Genomic DNA, 22693 nt, shown 5'->3' on the forward strand with positions numbered 1-22693 from the left:
CACCCTGGATTTTGCTGATTTCAAACTGTTGAAAGTTCTTCTGTCCTTCAGATTTCCTGTATCTAGATTCAGAGGAATCGTGTGCTTAGTTAGCTTAGAGGTTATGTTGTGTTCATTCATCAGGAGGCATGTAATTTCTAGTTTTTGCACTTTTATTTTGTTTTTTGTTAATAGTCACTGATACTTATTGCCTTAAACTGTTGGTTCATTGAAGGTTTCAGAATGCTCTTATAACTCTTTAAATTATTACTTGGTATACTTTAAAAATGTTCTTGGCATACTTTTATTTAGCAATTTTCTAGATAATATATTTCTTACCCTTCAAAATTGACTAATTGGATTTTTAATAGCATTATTAGTTCTACAACTAACAATAGCATTATTGGTTCTACATATTGTTTGTCACCAAATGTATATACCTTCATATTTATAAAACAAAATGTTTAGACTATTTATTTTATAAAGTTGCTTGAAGGAGTAAGCACAATAAATGTTTTGTTTAATAAAAAGGCAAACCAATAATTATCAATATAACCTGTTTTAGGAACTAAACTGATATTTTTAAAACAAAAACCAAACTATTTCCTTCCTAGAGCCATGAACTTTGCTGGTGGTTTTTATCAGGATCTTCTGGGAGGCATTTATTATTTTATTTTTTTCCATCTTTTTGAGATATAATTGACATATACCTTAGTATTAGATTAAGATATACAATGTGATGATTTTATGTATGTGTATATTGCAAAATGATTACCACAATAGGGTTAGTTAGCATCTCTATTACCTCATATAATTATCTTTTTTGTGTGTGGTGAGAATATTTAAGACCTACTCTCTTAGCAACTTTCAAATATTTAATACAACACCATTGTCTAGCATTACTGTGATGTATATTAGATTCCAGAAATTATTCATCTTATAACTGGAAAACTGTACACTTTGATCAACTTCTCCCTATTAGTCCCACCCACAGCCCCTGGCAACTACGAAGAGGGGAGAGGTGTGGAGGATGAAGGAGAGAGAATCTTAGGTAGGCTCCTTGCACAAAACAGAGTCCAGCAGAGGCCTTGATCTTTCAATCCTGAGATCATGACCTGAACTGAAATCAAGAGCTTGACAATTAACTGAGTTACCATGAGTTTAGCTTTTTAAGATACATGTAAGCCAAGTATTTGTCTATCTATATCTGACTTATTTCACGTTAGCATGATCCTCTCAAATTCTATCCATGTTGTTACAAAAGACAGGATTTCCTTTTTTTCGACTGATAATATGCCATTGTGGCTGTGTGTTTGTGTGTGTATGTGTGTGTGTCACATTTTTTTAATCCATTCATCCATTCATGGATACTTAGAGTGCTTCCACGTCTTGGTTGCAGTTGTAAATAATGTATATAATAATAGCAAATCCTGTTGCAACAAATATGGAAGTGAAGATCTTTAAGACAGTGATTTCATTTCCTTCAGGTATATACCACGAAGCAGGATTGTTGGATCATATGGTAGTTCTATTTTTAATTTCTTAAGGAACCTCCATATTGTTTTCCTCAGTGGCTGTACCAATTTATATTTCCACCTACATTTTAGATAATTGATTATATAATTAATACATAATTGATTTTAGATCATTGATGATTTTATATCATTGATTTGAGACTTTTCTCCTTTTCAAATATAGGTATTTATGTTACAAATCCTCCTCTAAGTAATTCTTTAGCTGCATCCTGCAAATTTCAACTAGTTGTATTTTCATTCTGTCAATTATAAATATTTTCTAATTTTCTTTGGAACTTTAGATACATTAGTTATTTAGAAGTATTTTTGTTAAATGCTCCAATATTTGGGGATTTTTCTGTCATTGATTTATACATTAATTACATTGTGGTCAGAGAACATATTTTGTATTATTTCAATCCTTTATAAAATCATTGAATTTTTCCTTTTTTGAGGGAGGAGGGCCCAAATTATGATGTATCTTGATGAATATTTTATATGTTCTCAAAAAAAGAATGTGTATTTTGCTATTGGGTGGAGTGAACTAATGTCTGTTCAATATGTAAATTATTATATCAGTTACTGAGTGAGGAGTTTTGAAGTCCCTGAATTGTGCATTCAATACTATAATTGTTCGCTTCATGTTGTATGAATGTCACTTGTTAGATATATACATGCTTTGCATTGTTACAGCTTCTTCTTGAATTAACCCCTTTGTCATTAAGACTTTGGGTTTTCATGAGAGACTCCTAACTCTGGGAAACGAACGAGGGGTGGTAGAAAGGGAGATGGGTGGGGGTTGGAGGTGACTGGGTGACGGGCACTGAGGGGGGGCACTTGATGGGATGAACACTGGGTGTTATTCTATATGTTGGCAAATTGAACAACAATATTAATTAATTAATTAATTAATAATTAATTAAAAAGACTTTGGGTCTTCCATCTAGTTTCTCTAGATGGGAGAATTTATGGGGGATTGAAAAAAACCTGTAGGTAGGTACCTTTTCAGAATATGCAGGAAAAACTTTACATGAATAAAATGACCAAAAATATTGTAAGCTCATAGGTTGCCTTTATACGTAGTAAAGAAAAGATATCCTCTCTTGCCAGGCACACATCTATGAATATACATCTCAGTAAGCAAATAATGTGTGAATTAGAAAAAGGTGCTTCTTCCTATGGATATGCAGCCCCTGGCCAGGCACACAACTTTGTGTGAAGCATCAGACTAATTTTTGCTCCCTAGTCACTCTTAATGCAGGTCCTCTTGTGCTTGAATAAATGGCAGAGTTATATATAACCATATGCAGTGGTCCTGGTAATTACTTCCAATTAATAAACTACAAATAGTTTATGCTTCAATGTTATATTTTCTGTGACATACCCATAAGATAATACATGAAGTATGGAAAGGAAAACTAAAAACCCTTAGGTGGGATCAAGCATAGCATAAAAATCTCTGTGGTTATAAGTGAAATAGAAATATATATGAGTCAGATGAATTCATGGTTGTGCTGTACTTTTAGCATCCTGTGGTAGTCAGGAAGTTACTCCTGCAGGGTCATATGAAGTAAGTGTTTTGTGTGAGATGGTGGATATGAGCCAAGTTAACTACATGAATATATAGGTTTCGTTGGCACTGCTCCCACCTTCCACCTGTGAATGAAACCTGAAAAAGATTCTTCTAGTTGAATTCTGTTTCTATGGGTTATAGGAAATAGTGAGCCTGGGGACATGAGAGGAAATAAGACAGGATCACCATCAGGTCTGAAGCTTATTTGCCCTCAGCTCACTGACTTGATATCTGTAACACCCACAATATCATTGTATTGCAGAAGAGACCACACTTTTATTTTAAGCTCTCTTCCTGGACTAGGGATCTAAGGGTGAATTTCTATGACCTTGCAGGAATTTACTTCCAGCCTCTCTGGTTTCCTTCATATGCATAGTAGAAGAGGCTTACAGCTTAAAACTATTTACTATTTTACAGTTTTATTTTGGGGATACTTGGAAAATTCTAAGTGTGGGTGATATATTCAGGATGATAATGGCATTGTGTTTATGTAAGACAATGTTCTAGTTCTTAGGAGATAATATGCTGAAGTATTTAACATTAAGGAGTCAACAATCTCTGCAACTCCCAGATGATTTAGCAGAAAAATCATCCATCTATCTTCTATTATAATGTATGCATGTACATATATGTATATTATCTGTCGTCTATCATCTGTGTGGAGAGATAAAGAAATGTGGTGATGTGTTAACATTTGATATATAAGGATGAAGATATATGGATGTTTATTTTAATATTCTATGTAGATTTGAAATTTTTCAAAATAAAATCAATGAACCCAAAATAGAATCTCTAAGATCTTCTGACATACATCTTTTTATTTCTGTCTTCTGTCTTCTGGCCACAGAAGAAAGAATAATCAGGATTAAGTTCTCAGTCAATACAGTGAATTTCTCTTCCTGTAGTCTCAGTGACATGATAAGCCCCAAATGACCAGGCAGCACTCTTAAATTTCAGTTTAATGTAATGGCCATTATGCCCCCTGGTAAAAGTATTTTCCTTGGCATCTTCACCAATAGAAGACAATGCTCAATGAGAAAAAGAAATGCTTTACTAAAGGGTTATTTTTTTTTTACATTTTTTGAGCAGTGAATTCTGATCATGGGAATAAAAATAATACTACATATCAAGTGCTGATTTAAAGCACAGATCATATCTTGAAGAACCAAGTCCTCTGCCATTTTCCTTCTTTCTTCTCTCTCTGAGACTCCTATGATGTATATATTGGTTTGTTTTATGCATGGCATTACCAGTTAGAATCCTTTTAGATCCAATGTACAATGGAAGAGCAAGAACTTCACAGAGGGATGAGCCAATGTGTATAGACGATGATGGAAGAAAGGAGCTATAACCAGGGAGCAGAATTGGCTTATTCAAGGAATGTTATCCCTCTTCAGGATAGATGAACCTCAAAATGTTTGCTTTGTGTATTTTAGAATTTTACATGCCTCAATCTGCTGTTTATACCCCATCTTTATTTTTTAGCAACAAGGTTGTTTTTTGAGGTCATCTTACTTCTATTTCTCCATTTTGCATTGGATGTGTGTGGGTAAAATAACATATATTTTTAGTTCATAGATTTCAATTCAAGAGGGACCACTTCTGAATGAAACGTGGATAGCTATGAATCATTTCCTAACAGAGAGACTATCATTACTCTTCCAGAAATCCTGTTCCTCAAAGTTGATGAAGTGACTGGATGGGACTCATGTGCTATCTCCATTGAGTATACTTTGAATGCAAGAGGAAGAATGTTCCAAATATCAGTGACCAGAAAGTTAGACTGGAATTCTTTGGAGATACAATTATATTCCAGTTCTCCTCCTTTAAGGTATTGATTAGTATTGGATTCACCTTTCTACATGAGTAGAAATGACATGTATCATTTAGGAGCCACTGCATTATCACTACCATCCCATTCTACTACTACAGTAGTTATGTGGGCAAGTATTGAGGTGGAGCCTTTATCAGACTGGATCTTTAGTGATATGGATTGAGTATTTAGTATAAGCAAGAAATAAATGTGTGTGGTAATAAGACATGGAGGGTTGATTTTTTAAAACTGTACCTAAAACTAGGCTCTGCTGGCATTTGATACTACCTAAAAGTGAATATGACCTCAAAGAGGTACATATGAATAAAAACCCTTAGAAACAAAGAAGGTATGGTAAAGGAGCTGGTGGTGAGCCTTGAATCCATTAAAAAAACAGAACCAAGATTATATACTGGTTGAAATTATGGTTTAAAAAGAGAAAAATAAGTGTTTGAAGCCTTAATAAGATAAAAATATGAACAAAATTAACAAATTTCATAAGATAAAGGAATAGTGTTAAAATATTAATATTTCATAACAATAAGTGAAATAATGTATAAATTAAAATGTGAAAATGACTAACTTCTTAATATTTGAGGATATCTTGTGTGCTGAAAGAATACTTATTAAAGTTTGCAAATTTCTTTGTGTTTAATTCAGTTCTTCTGTTAATTTAAATGCAATAAAATTTAAATAAAATTTACTTTAACTATAATGGCAAATATAATATTATGTAGGGTTGTTAAAAAGATTTTATTTATTTATTCATGAGAGACACACAGAGAGAGGCAGGGACATAGGCAGAGGGAGAAGCAGGCTTCCTGCGGGGAGCCCGGTATGGAACTGGATCCCAGGACTCCAGTATCGTGCCCTGAGCTGAAGGCAGATGCTCAAGCCCTGAGTCACCCCACGCCCCAATATTTTGTAGGTTTTATGAAACTGTATCAATCCATCCATCCACCTATCCACCCATCCATATATCTGCCATCCATTCACCTATCATTCTTGTTGTATATCCTATTTAGTATGGACATAATGCGGATATAGCTGCAAAACGCTATTTATAGCAAGATAATTATAGTAATTTATGGGTATTGGGATTTGTAGTGATATTTCCTCATATGTCTTGTACTTTTCTGTATTAGATGCCTTCCCTCTATCATTTTTTCAAAACCATAAACTCTTAAATCTTTTTTTAAAAAAAGACAAATTTCTTGGCCTCATTAGTTCAAGTACCCTATTTAGATTACATGAAATCGAAAACTCCTGTTATACTTCAGTTTCTATCAAAATTCTTTTCACCTCAGTAATTTTAACATACTGAAAAAGAAGATTTCGAGGGGAAGTAATAAGAACTGTTGGATAATGTTCAAATCCAGTGTTTTACTTGTTGAAAAGAATACATGGAAATTATCTAAGAAGAGAGTGGGGTGAATGCCCGCATTTGCTTGAAGTCACACAGTAACTCAGAGCTTGAAAATAACTATTCTATAAGGCTTCATGTTCTCTTAACTTCACACCTAATTTATCAATGAATATATCCATATTGGATTTGGGAAATCAAATTATTACTAGTCTGGTGATTAAACTGCTCTATCCATCTGCTGGTATATTATCATTATTGCTTGAACCTAGCTCCATAATAATAGACATTAAAAATCACTTTCATTAAATTTGGACAGTGATAGTATAACATCTTTAAAAAAATAGATGCTTGAATCAGATTTTTTTCTGTATTAAATTTAAAACAAAATATAAAACGCAATATAATTAAGTTGAAATCAAAGTAGATTTTCAGAAATGATAGTGTCTAATGATGTCTCCAAGGAGCGGTGCTTTTTCTTGGATGATCTTCTGGTTGAGATTGAATCCGGAGAGCTTTCCAGCCAAATGAATAGTGAAGCACATGTGAGGTTGTGACGTTTGTTTAATTAATGTGACTTATTTTATGCCTAGAATAATCATAGTACTTTAAGTGCACTTGTAAAACTTTTTTATTCAGTAAAAATCTTTGTTATCTTAGAATACAATATTCTTGAAGTCATAGAACAATTGTGGCTATTTTCTAAAGTTATAGTTTGATTTCTGTGTTATTTGTATAATCTGCTAAGAACATTCATGTAACTGAAATCAAGAAGATATGGTAATGTTGTATGACAACATTATTATTTGCTTGCTATATCATGGTTAAAAAATAGAATGAAAAGCAATTTAGTTGCACAGTCTTTCCACTTCCTTATTAGTATGAACTGAACAAGTGGTTTTCTTTTAGAAATATCTATCCACTTAGTAAATATTATTTGAATGCCTCCTGTTTATGCAAGGCACTCAGGAGGTGCCATAGTTATGTGGTCTCTCAAGGCATTTGCCACAGCAATGTTCTTTCACATAAATCACACAAACATGTTAGCTACAAGCTTTCATAGTATTCTGTATCTACTTTTATGGTACTTATTTATTCTTCATTATGTACTTATTTTCAATTATTTGTTAAATGTCCACCTTTACTGCTGGGCTTTAATGTGGATGGGAGCAATGTCTCTTTTGTTAATAGCTATATCCCTAGGGCCTAATGCAGTGATAGCCATGTCATTGGGAATGCTAGCTATATATTTTTTGACTGACTTATGAGGATTATGGGAACTGTTACAGGAGAAGTATGATCAAAAGGAAGGCTATTAATGAAGTATGAATTACTATGTGGGATTTGTGCTAGCTTGGGGAAGTGGTTCAGATTAAATGCATTGAAATTGGAAGGAAGAGAGAGGTAGGCCCAAAAGGAATAGCATGTTCAATGTTTTGAGGCAATTGAGGAGGAATGAGTATTTATGAAATGGTGAAGTACTTGGTTCCACTAGAACACAAGTTAGATGTGAGGGGGTCATGCAGGGATGCTAGTGGGCATTGGAAAGAACATATGAATCAGATAATTTAAATCTAATGTTTAAGCCTAAGAAATGTTAAGTTTTTATTTAATGAGATGCTGAGGAATTTTAGTAGGACTGTATAATTTAGGCTAAATGACTAAAATAAATTACATTTTAGTTGCATATCCATAATCTCAATTTTCTAAAAAAAAATTTAAGAGCAGAAAGATTTTTTTTAAGGGCAGAAACTATACACTTTATTGGTTTAATCACAGTAACTGACATAGTCCCTAGTTCCTTTCAGGTGTTGGGCATGTGTTTTTGATTAGATGGTCATTTGAATTTGCTAAGTGAAATATTCTATAAGGTGTGAATGATTCTTGATTTGGACTATAGATAGATAATAGGTAGGTATAACTAGGTAAATAGATGTGAAGACAAATGTTAGAAAGTTGATAGTTGGATAGATAAATATAAACACTTAAACACTTGAAAACCTATATATACACCTAACCATACGCACATAGACTCAGAACACATACAAAGGCATACGTATAGACAAATCGTCACAAGTACAAATATTTTCATACAAATACATATACAAGTACACAATCACAAGTGCACACAGACATGTTTGTGAGAGATAATAGATAAAATATTAGGTATCTCTTATAGGAAACACAAAGCTTATGGAATTATCATAGAAAATAGTATCAGAAGAGCTGACAACAGATGGAAGAGGATAAAAAAAATTAAAGAATAAAGAATTTAGTCTCCGTGAAGAAGAGGAGTACCCTAAGTAGATTATCACACTGTAGGCAGATTTACCAAACCCATATTAAACATTGCCAAAAACTTACTTGCGCATCAAATATTATCTACTATAGAATCTGAGTCTGAGGACGGATTGCATATCATATTCACCAAATTTGTCAATGTTTTAATTTTGTTTTCCTTCATAGAATTCCAATGTTTGTTTTAGAATGGGAAATATAGACAAATAAAAGAAGAAATAAATTCCACCGCCACAAATCCAAAATTAAATAATATAATATATATATATATAATTTAACTTTTAATTTTTAAAAGTATTTAGTTGTAAAATCTTTAGAGCAAGTGTTTTGACCTGAAGTATTGGGGTAAACTCTCTAAGGTTTAACTGGTTTGTCCACTCTGGGTCTCAGAATTTGTAATTTGTGGTAGTTCAAGAAATTTATCTAATCTGGTTAGCTATTTGTGACAATACCAGGAAAAATTACTTAGAATTATGCTTCATGAAAATACTAAAATAATTAAACAAGAGTGATAAAACCAACATTAAAAAAAACCATTATTGTTCATTTAAACATAAATGTGTACAAAGGTGCCTGTGTCTGGGTGGCTCAGTCAGTGAAGTGTCTCCCTTTGGCCCAGGATCTTGGGATTGAGCCTCATGTTGGGGTTCCTGCTCAGCGGAGAGCCTGCTTGTCCCTCTCCTGCTCCCCCCTTCTTGTGCTCTCTTTATCTCTATCAAATAAATAAAATCTTTTTTTAAAAAAGTAAATGTATACAATCAATTTTATAGTGATGCATAAATAATTAAAGTTTCTGTGTCTTTTCACTAAGAAGAGTAAAAAATCTTTCCCCTGTTTAGGTAGATTTTGCTTAAGTGGGATGTTGGAGAGAACACTTGAAGATAGATTATTAGGTTCTGATGTGCAGAGTAGGTTGGATGGCAATTTTTCTTAGTTTTTCTTTATTTGAAGGTACTTTGATTTTTGCTAGTATCCGCCAAGATATTTCATTGGATATAGAATTTTGGGTTCTTGGTGTAACAAGTAACAGTCATTTCTTTCAGGTCTTAAAAAATGTCTTACTTCCTTCTGACTTCCTTGGCTTCTGATAAGAAATCCAGTGTAATTCTTTTTTTTTTTTTTTGCCTAAAGATGACATGTGATTTTTCTTTCACTACTTTCAAAATTTCACTTTGTCTCTACTTATAAAAGTTTGGATAGGATGTATCTTGATGTGGGTTTCTTTGGGTTTATTATGATTCATTCAACTTTGTGACTATATAGGTTTATTTCTTCTGTCAAGTGTGGAAATCTTTCTGCCATATTTCTTTGAGTATATTTCAGTCCCTTCCTCTTTATCCTCTTTTTCTGGGATTTTAATTACACAAATGTTAGACTTTCAATTTAGTCCCACAAGTCTCTGAAACTCTATTATTATCATTAATAATAATTTTATTATTTAGCCTACTTTCCATTGTTCAGATTTGCTCATTTCTATGTTCTACCTTCAAGTTCACTGATTCTATCATCCTCCCACTTTATTTTGTCTTTGAACCCATCGTGGCATTTTTTTATTTCGTCATTATATTGTTCTGTTCCATCAGTCTCCTTTATCTGCTGAAATATTTCTTTTTTATATTTTTAAATTGGTTTACATGTGTTCATAACTGCTTGTTAAAACAGTTTTATGGTGGCTGTTTTAGTCTTTTCAGATCTTTGTGGCCTCATTACCTGTAAGAGCAGGTGAAAGTCTTAACTCTCCTTTAGGCCTCTTCTGACACCATTCCAGCAGATGGAGGGAGGGACACTTCATTACTACCAGTTGGAATGGGTGCTTAGGCTCTTCATTCTGCCTTTGCTGGTGCAGATGGGGATTAGGCCACCATTTTTCCTGTGGTGTTTGGTTTGAATAGAGCCTTATTGTCTAAAAGTGTTTATCTTGCTAAGCTGCCCATCTTGGTTTTTTTATTAGAGAGAGCAGGCTTTTTATGTGGATTTTTTCTTTTCCTTTTTTTTTTCCTTTGGTGTGTGTCTGTTGGCATTTCTGGGTTGCCAGCTTCTTTAACTCCAAGTCTGGGATATGAAACAAACAAAAGTAAACTAAACCCAGGGAACTCACCATTATGTCAGTCTTTGAGTCCCAATGCACCTAGTTGTTCTGCTTTCTTTTCCCCATTTCTCAGTCTTTTATGTTTGATTTTGAAAATAAGGCTATGGTATTTAGATGAACGTAGTGCAAGCAATAAGGAAAAGTATGTCTACTTCCAACCTGATGAATTTTGAGGAAATGCTTTCAGATGGATTCACAGAAAATCAGCCAGAAAGTTACTTAATAATGATCTCCCAGTCAATTCAAACTCTGTGCAGAGATTGGTCATCATTCTCATTCATCTTCATTAAGAATGATCAAAACATAGATTGAGAGCCATAGATTAGATAATACAATTATCTGACCTGTTCCCTTAAGAGATATTTCTTGAATAGTCTTTCTTGGGGAAATTCTTTAAAACAGAACAGGTTTACATTGGATTCTGCTAAAAGACAATGTTGTAACTTGAGGGAATCTTATGAGGTGCCTTTCAAGTTTTTATTTACATAGATAATGTGGCTCCCAACATGTTATAAATGTGAAATAGGCATTTAGTTGTTTCACTAAAGATCTTCTATGTAGATAACATTTCCTTTCAAAGTAATAGTTTTAAGGGCAATTTTGAGCGTGTTTTATTTCCTCACATTTCTTTCAAAGAGTAAATCATTCCAGCCCTAGAATAGAAATGCTTAATCTCCTGAGACTCCTCGGATGAATAGCCAAAGGGATAATTGCTTGGCTACATGGATTTCAACATAATTTTTAGCAAAATCACAGATATCCAAATGCAGATTCTGGCAATCTGGCAATTTGGGATACGTTGTCAGTATGAGAAATTCCCAGGGGGACTCTGGAACTCTCATGCAATTACTAGGTTACAGCAGTAAACATGGGAAGCAGAGTTTTTCAATAGTCAAAACAAGCTATGATCCGCATAACATATTTTGTATAATAAGTAATACAAGCATAATACAAAACAGGTGACTAATATTGCTATACTATTTAAATGTACCATATGTGATAAAATATAGCCAAATGGGAATTTAATTATTTCCATGAAAATACAGATAAATTCCAACATTTAAAAAGCATATGACCTACTGTGTTGTGACTTTAAGGCTATTCATGTGATTATTATTGTGATGAACTCTTCAGTTTGTAATATATAATCAATTATGAAAAAGTAAGTTAATATTCAAATATTCTGGGAAAAAATAATTGTCTTTTTTATGTGAAGAAAATAGTCATCCAAAAAATATTTCCAAGAATTATGTTCTGCTATGTTGAGTTGAACATTGGTACTGTTTAAGTCACTGTTAGGAACATGAGGCTTACCAACCAGATCCAACCCTTAGGTTCTCCTTGAGCTGCTTCTCTAATCCAGTAATGGAATATGCTCCTATCTGAGACTGTCTCATGGATAATGCACTTTGTGGGAACCAGATGAGAAAATATATTCGAATAACTGGAAAATGTAAAGTATTTACTCTGATATTGGATCAGTAGCATTAATTTTCTTTACTATAGAGAAGATTTAAATAATTAGAAGGGGTAGATGAGACATATGTAAGTGATAAATACAATGATGGGATTAATAAAGCCTCTGTTCCTGATTCGTTTTGGGCATCTGCCCTTAGGACACATCCATCTGTATGAGATACTGTTGGCTTAAATCAGTATCCAAAACTGTAATACTATCTTCCTTAAAATCTTCCAGTGCCAATGCATATTTTCACTTTACCTTGTTAGCTAGGCCTTCACAGTACATATTGTTAAGTGAACAAAACCTTTGTGAAAGGTTCATACACTCCAATTCCAACTTTATGACATTCCGGATAAAGTGATATACTATAGAGACAGGAAGTAGGTCAGGGGTTGGCAGAAGTTCAGATGGAATGGAAAGAGGGATGACTAGACAAAACATTGAGAATTTTTAGGGCAGTGAAACTACTCTGAATTGCTTTTTTTTCCTGAATGACATTATGCATTTGTCAAAACCTGTAGAGCAGTACAACACAAAGAATAAGAAAATGTAAATTCTGGCTTTTGGTTAATAACGTATTAATGTTGGTTCATCAATTGTAACAAAAGTACCATCCACCCTAAAGCAAGATGCTAATAAAAGAGGAAATAGTGTTTAGGAAGGAGGGAGCCATATGGGAACTCTGCATACTTGTACAAGCTTTTGGTATACCTAAAAACTGTTCTGAAAAATAAAGCCTATCAATTAAAAAAAATGTGAATACCAAACTGAATGAAATTGTAGTGTGCAGTACTTAATATATAAACTTTTTATTAACTTTCCTACTTTAAGATCTGGGCCACCCCTCCCTCCCAACTCAATCTGTCTGGGATCTTAGTCTCCGGAGTGAAAGATCTTATCCTCAACCCTATGAACACACAGAGGAGAAAAGCTAAAAGCCCAACTTTTCTTGCAGCAGATTTTTAAAACCAAGCTCTTGATTTTCTACCTTAACAATTTGCCTCTTACGGACCTTGAAACTGAAGCTATTTGTAATTCTATCTAAATTTGTTCACTGTTCTTTAGTATCCTCCTGTTCAGAGAGTTTCAATGAAACTTTTTCTGTTCTATTACTTCACTTACTATTCTATTTTCCATCTTCAAAAACTTGCAATATCTTGTCTACAGTTGTCTCTTCTTTTAGTCTTTGTCAGTTTAAAGATTCATAAATTGCTTTTTCTTCATTTTAGTGAAGCTTCAGGGGTGAGAAGGAATAAGCATATAGAGCCAAACAACCATATTTAACTAAGACTGTAGATGGCTTTCTGGTCCTTTCCCTCTGCTTTTTATTTTTGTTTTTGTTTTTTTATAGTCCTCACATTTTCTTTTCTGGATACAACCACTATTAAGTGAAATTAAACATCATCTTTGTCAATATACTGCATAGTGATATGAACTACTTTAAATTGAATAATGAATGTTTTTGGTAATGAATGAATTCAACTGAATCAGGAGACAGTGTTGGATGTAATTATTTAATTAATGGAAATAAAGTATTGCAATATTGAGGGACTTGAATATATGTTGAAGGATACTGTGGATAAGAACTATGGCTCTTAGCCAACTGAGAGCAATTCACATTTTGAATAATGAAATGATGAATTTTCACTGCTTTTTTTTTCCCCCCCTTCTGTAAGCTTGCATCCTGATTGAAGCAAAGACATCTGTCTTTTCCCAGATAGCAACTTTGGTTGCTGTGGCAACATGTTGACTGGGGAACTTAAAATAAAGGTGGCTCATTTCCAAATCACTTTCCTTTTTTTTTCTTCACAAAAACAGCACACATTGGGAAAAAAAAAAGAAAAGCTCTACTGGAATCTTTATAATCAATAAACCTGTTGTTTGCTGAAGGATTATATCCCCAAACTTGCACATTAAGTGTACATTTAATGTGAATAAGTGTACATTTGGCTTTCATATACTTTTAAACTATGAAAAATTGTACAACCTCATGTTAAACAAATTTTTCTTTCTCGTTCCCTCCCTACCTATATTCCTCCCTTCCCTTTCTCCTCCCTCCCTTTTTCCTTTCTTCCTTCCTTCCTTCCTTTCTCTCCCTCTCTCTTTTAAATTGGGATAGTAGGGTATATGGGTACATGTAGAAGGAGGAGGGGCAAAGGCAGTGAAAGAAACTCTTCAAAGGCTTTTGCTAAAGCACAGCCTGGTTGCTAGGGCTTGAAAAGATTGTTATTTGTAGCTAACACAAAGTTATTCCAAAATGCACTCAGCCTTAGAAACAAACAAGTGCTAAATTTCTTAAGAGAGGCGTGGATTAAATCTCCCAACATATGAAAATAAAATTTTGATACTTTAGGATGCACCTATATTTGTGTATTAAATTTCATGGAACATTGGGCAGGGGTGGGAGGGTGGGGGAATGGAAAGAACGTTTTAAAAGAATTCCTTAAATTGAGGATGCACATCTTTAATAATTCATCTATTTAAAAACACTTGAATTTGTACAGTATTTATTTCTAAAATATCATTTACTTTTGAGTCTTGTTATAAAGTTGGGTTCATCAACAAGCCCACATGACAAGAAAATAAATGTGTTATTCTACTTTATTTTTGTTTAGACTTTCTTCCAGACCCAAGGCCTTGTAACTTGTTTCTTTCCCATTTATTCCATGTATTTATAAATAAGTAAATGATATTTTATGGGTGTTCTATTAATATGCATTTCTTTTAATATAAATTATTTAAATTAATTATATAATTACTCTAAATTTTGCTATAGAATCAGGCAGAGGAAATTCACATAGAATGATTTCTTTAAAAGATTTTATTTATTTATTCATGAGAGACACACACACACACACACAGAGAGAGAGAGAGAGAGAGAGAGAGAGGGAGGCAGAGACACAGGCAGAGGGAGAAGCAGGCTCCATGCAGGGACCCTGACATGGGACTCAATCCCAGGACTCCAGGATCAGGCCCTGGGCCAAAGGCAACACTCAACTGCTGAGCCACCCAAGTCTCCCTAAAATGAGTAATTTTAACATAAATTCAGTAAGCACAGGAGATAAAAGTGATGTTAACACATGAATACTACAAAGCCATCCTGGGTATTGGGACTGGAAGTAGAGAAATGCTTTCATTGGTCTCTGTGAAGAATGAGAGACTTAGCTATGCTACACTTTGGTGAATTTTTAGTTTGGTGAGTTTTATGGGATAGAAAAGGCCTAGGGACACCTGAGTGACTCAGTCAGTTAAGTGTCCAACTCAGTTTTGATTTAGGTAATGATCTCAGGGTTCTAATATTGATTCTTGCGTTGGGTTCCTAGTTCAGCCTAGAGTTTGCTTGGGATTCTTTCCCTCTTCTACTCCCTCTACCCCTCTCCAGTTCATATTCGCCCTCATAAATAAATAAATAAATAAATAAATAAATAAATAAATAAATAAATAAAACCTTAAAAAAAAAAGAAAAGAAAGTAAAAGCCTAGATACTCATTGTTGATAAGACAGAGACTAGAATAGTTGGGAAGGTAGCCATAGTATCAGTTGATAAATAAAGTCAATAGATTAGTATTACTCAAAATAGATCCTAACTTCTTTTAGTGCTTATTTAGTCATTTTTTGAGTCAGAAAGACATACCTCTTAAAGATGCAAACTGCAGATGAACTTACATGGATGACTAATATACTCTGTCACCCTTCTGAATATCTGAATGTCCTCAAATTCTTAGATAAGGAACCAGTAGAAAATCAGAATCCTGAACCAGTAGGCATAGAAAAAAGACTATTATGGAATGAAAAAACTAAAGGCACATATTCAAAATTAACTCTCTTGACCTTGTAAGGTTCATAGCACAATCCCTAGAAGTGTTCAGTTTTGAACAGAATGGCACCCTGAAGACCCTATGGAAAGATAAGCTTCTTCCCATCAGCAACACTGTCATTAGAGTATTTCTTTCATCACCTGCTGAAACAAAGCAAAAGAAAACAAAAAAAAAAGGGGGGGGGAGGGGGCATGTAACTTAATACTGTTGTTACCTAAAGCACACAGGGCAATTTATGTTTTCATAAAATATCCAAGTAGAATTAATTTTTTAAGGATTTATTTATTTATTTATTTATTTATTTATTTATTTATTTATGGGAGAGAGAGCCCACACACAATTGGGGGGGGGGGTGTGAGGGGCTGAGGGAGTGAGAGAAGGAGAGATACAGACTCAGTGCTGAGCTTGGAGCCCATGTGGGGCTCAATCTCAGGACCCTGAAATTCTGACCTGAGCCAAAATCAAGAGTTGTATCCTTAACTGACTGAGCTAATTGGCCCCACAAACTAGAATTAATTTTTGTAAAAATAGTTATTTGCAATAGTAATATAAATAATTGTTGATCATTTACTCTGGGCACTGTGCTGAGCATTTAAAAAATTCTCATTTTAATTTTCTCAGTGGCCCAAGATATTGGTCACCTTTCAGGTGAGAATATTGAGCTATGGAAGTTGGCTAAGTGTGCACAGCTAGTATACTTGGTGGATCCATCCACCAAGATCCATCCAGACAGAGATTTAACTCAAAGGTTAAGTTCTAAACTACCATGCAGCATTTTCTTTTTGAGCTGAAGACTTTTGACTAGAAGAATTTAACTCATTTATTTATGTGGTCAAAAGTTAAAATTTCAGATAAATAAAAAAATTTATTATAAATGGGAATTCACTGCATAATTGTTTGTCTATCAGGAATAGTTCCACAGCTGAATCACTTCTATTAGTTTCTAAAATTAAAGACAAGTCCATTTTTTAAAAGATCCATTTATCTTTTGAAATATCACTTAAATATTAGGCCAGTCTGCCAGCTATGGTAAATTAAGAATAAAACTAAATTCAAAGTTACATAGGATTAATCTATTGATTTAACAAAACAACTTCCTGATACTTTACTGAATGAGTGTAACAAAACTAGAGTGTTTGGCCAGTTTCTTCGGCATCATTTAAGGTGTCTTTATATTATAATTTTGAAGTGAATGGGATACTCAAGTATTTGGTTCTATGCAAATCAAAGTATAAATTTAGTACATAAATTGTTCATTTTCACCTTGTTTATATTTGAAATGAAAAGTAAATGGTCATGGCAACTTTTTAAATAATCGGTTTTCTTGATATTTTGTCATCTTGTGGACACCAGCATGACAAGGAGAGAATACGTTTTCTACACAAAACACTCAAAGCCAAGGGAGGGGAGAAGAGTTAGTCACAGCCCTCAGGTGCAACAGCTGCAGACTGAGTTGGCATTATTAATGCACTTCAGAATATCTGATTTCTAAAGTAGTTCTAACATGCTTTGTACACTATGAATATATTTGAGAAATTGATTTGGACAGGCCGGAATTCAAACTTTATGGTAAGACTTATAGTTCAAGTATAGTAGTTATTACTTCTTCAAAAAAAAATTACAAGAAAAGTCTATGGTTTCAATGCAGATTTAGCTACTTTGACATCACTATTAATCTTCATCAACTGATAATTATGGTTCTTGGCACCTTTGTACGTGCCATTACACTATATTCAATTAGGATTCAATCTTGATTTTTTGAGTGTTATTTTTCATGAAATAAGTAGATTGTTATAAATAGCTGTTTTTTTAGTATAAGTGGCATATCAAGAAAAGAAAATGATGTAATTATAGACACTTATGACATTTTAAATCTATTTTTTGCAATTTGAATGCACTTATTCCTCTTTAAATCCATTACATTTGAAGCCATTTAAATAGTTCTCTGCTTTTTTCTTGCTTCTTTCTCTATTGCAGTATCTTAAAAAATGATAATAACCAAATCAAATCCATATGTAATGCCAAGTATAAATTAAATGAATATATATAATTATGAAACTAATTTATTCTTCAGTTTCAGACATATTGACCAGAATAGAGATTTCTAGAAATTTTTAATGCATCTATTATTTTACGAATTTTTCTGTGACTAATTTCTAGGCTTGAACATTTAGGTTTTCCTATTTAATATTTTCTTGTCCTTCCTCTTGGCAGCTGCACACTGAATTAATGTCAGTCACGTTTATAAGTCCCATGATGGAGAGAATTGTATTTTTAAAATTAATTTCCTTTATGCCAGTAGTTCTTTAGCAGGGGCAAGTTTTCTACTCAGGAGACATTTAGCAATGCCTGGAGATATCGTTGGTTGTCACTAATATTGTGTGGAGAGATGCTGCTGGCATCATGGGTAGGGGCTGGGATGCTGCTAACTCTCCTATGATACACAGAACAGCTCTACATCAAAAAATTATTCAGTTCAAATGTTAATAGTGTCACTGTTGAAAAATGTATCCTATTTAATAATAACCCTGTAGTATGATTTTTTAGTTCTATAGTTTGGTAAAAATTTGGTAAAATTAATCTTTTTATCATGAGTGGTATATTGTTGAATACAAGACTTCAGAAGCCTCAAAAAGGGCACTGCATGAGGAGAGAAAATCAATAAGTGGAAATAACAAATGTGAAAATTGAAAACTAAGCATGTTTAATACCAAGAGTTTGAAGCCTGTGTCAGGTAGAGTAGATAAGAATGAACAGTGTCCACTTGAGAGGGATGCATGTTGAACAAGGTTTTAACATTTTATAAGGGAAGTGAGGTTTTGATTTAGGCAAGGAGGAGATGTGAACACGAAAAGACTGAACATATAGATGAAAGCTATTTAAAATGGAAGTAAGCATAGGAGAGCAGATAGGTGTTGTTGAGAGACAGGTCCTCCATGGAGGGAGAAATCAGGGCACATGGCTTATTTGGGGATGGTCTTCTTGTGCTGCATAGGATGAGGCTCCAAGGACTAAAGAGGTTTCAATATTTCATAACTCCAATAATGTCAATAAGAACAAAAAATAAATTACTTGGATCTTCAGCATCATATATAATATTAGCTTTAAAAAATTAGCTGACTCTTCTAATTGAGGCATTCAGCTCAGAGTAGGAGATAAGAGTAAATAAAGGGCATTTTGGCACATGGCTCAGCCTGAAAGAGATAAAGGACAAATCTGGTTGTGTTTGAAAATATGAAAGATTTAATGAAAAAACAAACAATTCATTAGTACATTTCCTGTATAGGTTGGCTTTATAAATTTCATACCACCAATGGATGCAGAGCAGCTTAAGGATGCTGGAAAAATATAATTTTGGGATATTGTTTAAAATGAATGACACCTTTATAGGCTAGAGGAAAGTGTTGGGAAGAGTTTTTCTAAAATATGTATTTATTCACACCAGAAAGAAAAGTACAATTATTTTTGTAATGCAAATATTAAACCTCTAAAATGAACTAGTAAATAGTCTTGAAAAGGTTTAAGAACAGTCATTATCTGTCCACGGTATTTTGAAAACTGCTAACATAATAGTTGCTGCAGTAATACAATTATATTTCAGTGTTTGCTAATTCATTTATTCTTGGGAAAATCTATGCCAAGTGCAAAGTTCAATATAAAACAGATTAGCTTTAGGATGTTGTTTTTACCCTGTAAGGAGTAGGCAAATAATATAACGTCTAAGGTGGGCTGTGTTCCAGGAATCTATAGGAAAAGGCGGAGACCGTGGTGAAATGAAAAGCACATGTCCTGGCTAAAGGTGACACCATTTACTCAATGCCTATAGATGTTGCCATCTGTAAATAAGGAGCCGGTGTGACATATCTGATTTTTCAAGCAAGATAAAAATCAATATTTTTCAATGTATAGTTCCTTATTTTTTAAGTTGGCAATGATTGAAAACAAGTACAGATTTCTCATTTTTTTTTCTATTAGGTATGAAATAAGCATTTCTAAGAGGCAAAATTTTATATCATCTTTCCTCTTGTCAAAAGATTATACAAATTTTTCTTGACTTGCAGTGGGGTTTTAGGTCCCAATAAACCCATCATAATCATAAATTGAAAATATCGTAAGTCATCAACTATATTAATTAAAAAATATATAAGTTGAAAATGCATTCAATATATCTGACTTAAGCAACATCATAGCTTAGCCTAGCCTACTTTAAATGTTCTCAGGATGCTTACACTAGCCTACAGTTGGGCAGCATTATTTAGCACAAAGTCTATTTTATAAAACAATGTTGAATATCTTGTGCAGTTTATTAAATAGTGTGCTGAAAGTGAAAAACAAAATGGTTGTATGGGTACAGAACCATTGCAAGTGTATTTACTGGTTGTTTACCCTTGTGAATGTGTGCCTGACTGAGAACTGCAGCTGCCAGTACCATGAGAGAGGATCATAACACCAATCGCTATTTGGGGAAAAGATCCAAGTTAAAAATTCAAGGCATGAATTCTACTGAATGTGTTTTGCTTTCACATCATTGTAAAGTTGAAAAATTTTAAGTTGAATAATACTAAGTTGGAGTTTGTCTGTATATTGCTTTGCAGTCCAGAATTTCTGTTCTTTCCAATTAAAATTACATATTTCTGAAATCATAAACAGTATATGTTTGTAAAATATACTTAAATATTGTGAAATATGCTTAAATGTTCCTGGGTCAGAAAGTATAGTATATAAATACTGCCTATAGTAACATGTTCATGATGGCAATATTTGAATTAATTTAAAAAATTTGTTAATGATGATATGCTAGGATTTAATTCATTTAATTTTTTAAAATCGTACTTCAGTTCTACATTGTTAACTAAGAGGATGCCAGCAGGATATTTCCAACTTTAATAAAAGAGTTGAAAACATATTCATCCTCTTCTTTCAAAACTCACCCTTGCAAAAAAGGAGAATAAGAAAGAACCACAAAAGACGTTTTTGTTCTAATTTGTCAAAAATGTGTAATATCCCCCAAATTTATGAAAATGGAATTCAGAGATGGAAATAGCAAATGATTCAGCAAAGTGAAGGAGGGTCAGACTTAAATGCTTACAGAAAGAGAATCAAACCAGTGGCTAATTCGCTTCAAAACCATAGAAAATAAAATAATAAACATAATGGGTTTTGGAATATAAGGTTAGAGGGAAGGCCTAGAAACAGGTGAATTTTTGAAAAGTTTTTATTAGAAACAGTTCGACCTTCCACCTCACACTTTTGCCACATGCACTGAGATTGCTACCACTCCTTCCTTAGGAAAGACCATGTGTCTTTTCTAGGGAAACTTCATTCATAATCCTTCAAACTTACTTTCTTCAGATCCAGAGAAAGGCAGACATAAAAGTTCAAGTGAAAATAAAAACATACCTGCACATTAAAACATACCAATGTCAAGTTTGCTGGTAGCTAAGCAATATCTCAGACAGGCAGCTAAATGATCCTCCTCTGAAGAAACTTAATGCTCAAGAGGAAATGCATTCAGATTCAGATGTTTGTAATCTTCCAAAGTAAAGTTCATATTACTTTCTAGCCCTCTGACATTTCCATGCACTTAGAATTTATGCCTAGCTCTGACACCTATTTCTTGCATATATTTGACAATAAAGGGTTACCAGAGATTTGAAGGAAAGGCTTCACATGAAAAAAGAGAGGTCCATTCCTATCTTTTTTACCTTATCTTATCAGAATAGAATGTAGAAGCTCTGCTTGCAATTGAGGTTCCATGAGCTCCTAGTGGATCAATCTTCTACTGATGTAATAACTATAAACTCTAGACAAAATATTTGCCTTTACAAACTACTCAAAGGCATTAGAAAGTGGACAAGAGCAAGAAAATAGCATAGAAGAGCTCATATTTGGAAGAAGGAATGCCATTATTTTAAAGTGTCTTTAGTCTGATATCAGGCTGAAGTCTGCAGTGCAGGGTGATTACCTAAGATTTTGTTTTGGAAAGTTTTTCTGCTTAAGGATTTTCCCTTTTAAGGAAGAGTAGGGTGGAATGTCATGCAGTGTAGCCAGGAAGTCCCCTTGCATAAGAATTTGAAAGGCAGAAGGAAACACAAGGAAGGAAATTGATTTGTTTGCCCAGATGTGTAAAGGATAGAGAAATGGGAGGAAGTTAATTCTATGCAAGATATAATTTTATAATTTAGTTTAGTTGAGTAAGAATTTGTAGGATACTGTGTGACATACTCTTCTCTAAATGGTTTACACATATTAACTCATCCAATCATCCTAATAATCCTGGGAGGTAGGTACTACTGCATGCATGTTTTACAGATGAGGCTATGAAAGCACAGAGAAGTTAAGTAACTTCCGCCAAGGTCTCACAGTGAACAAGTGCCAGAGAGCTTGGCTCTTTGGCTCCATTATGAATAAATGTCATAACCAAGCAATACTGCCTCCCATTTCTTACATAGTATATTGTACATTAGGAGCCATGGTTTCAAGACAAAGATTTTAAATAGATTCTTCTTTACTCACTTCTTTGAGTAAACAAGGCTCCTTCACTTGTTGGCTTCCACACCACTCAGGTTAGAAGCTCAGTTAGAAGCTACCTGACATTTCATTAAAATGCCAGACTATTTTCTATGATATGTCTTATCTTACTGCAAATGCACTTTGCATTCCTTTCATATACCCTATTCCCCTTAGTCCCAACTCAGACCAGTGGCCAAGCCTTTGCAGCAGCCAGGGGCTGGGCGCCTGCCAACGAGCCGATGACCTCTGCTCTGGCCCTTGGGCCACACCC

This window comes from Nyctereutes procyonoides, unplaced genomic scaffold (genome assembly GCF_905146905.1).
Source record: "Nyctereutes procyonoides isolate TBG_1078 unplaced genomic scaffold, NYPRO_anot_genome, whole genome shotgun sequence".
Classification (NCBI taxonomy): Eukaryota; Metazoa; Chordata; class Mammalia; order Carnivora; family Canidae; genus Nyctereutes; species Nyctereutes procyonoides.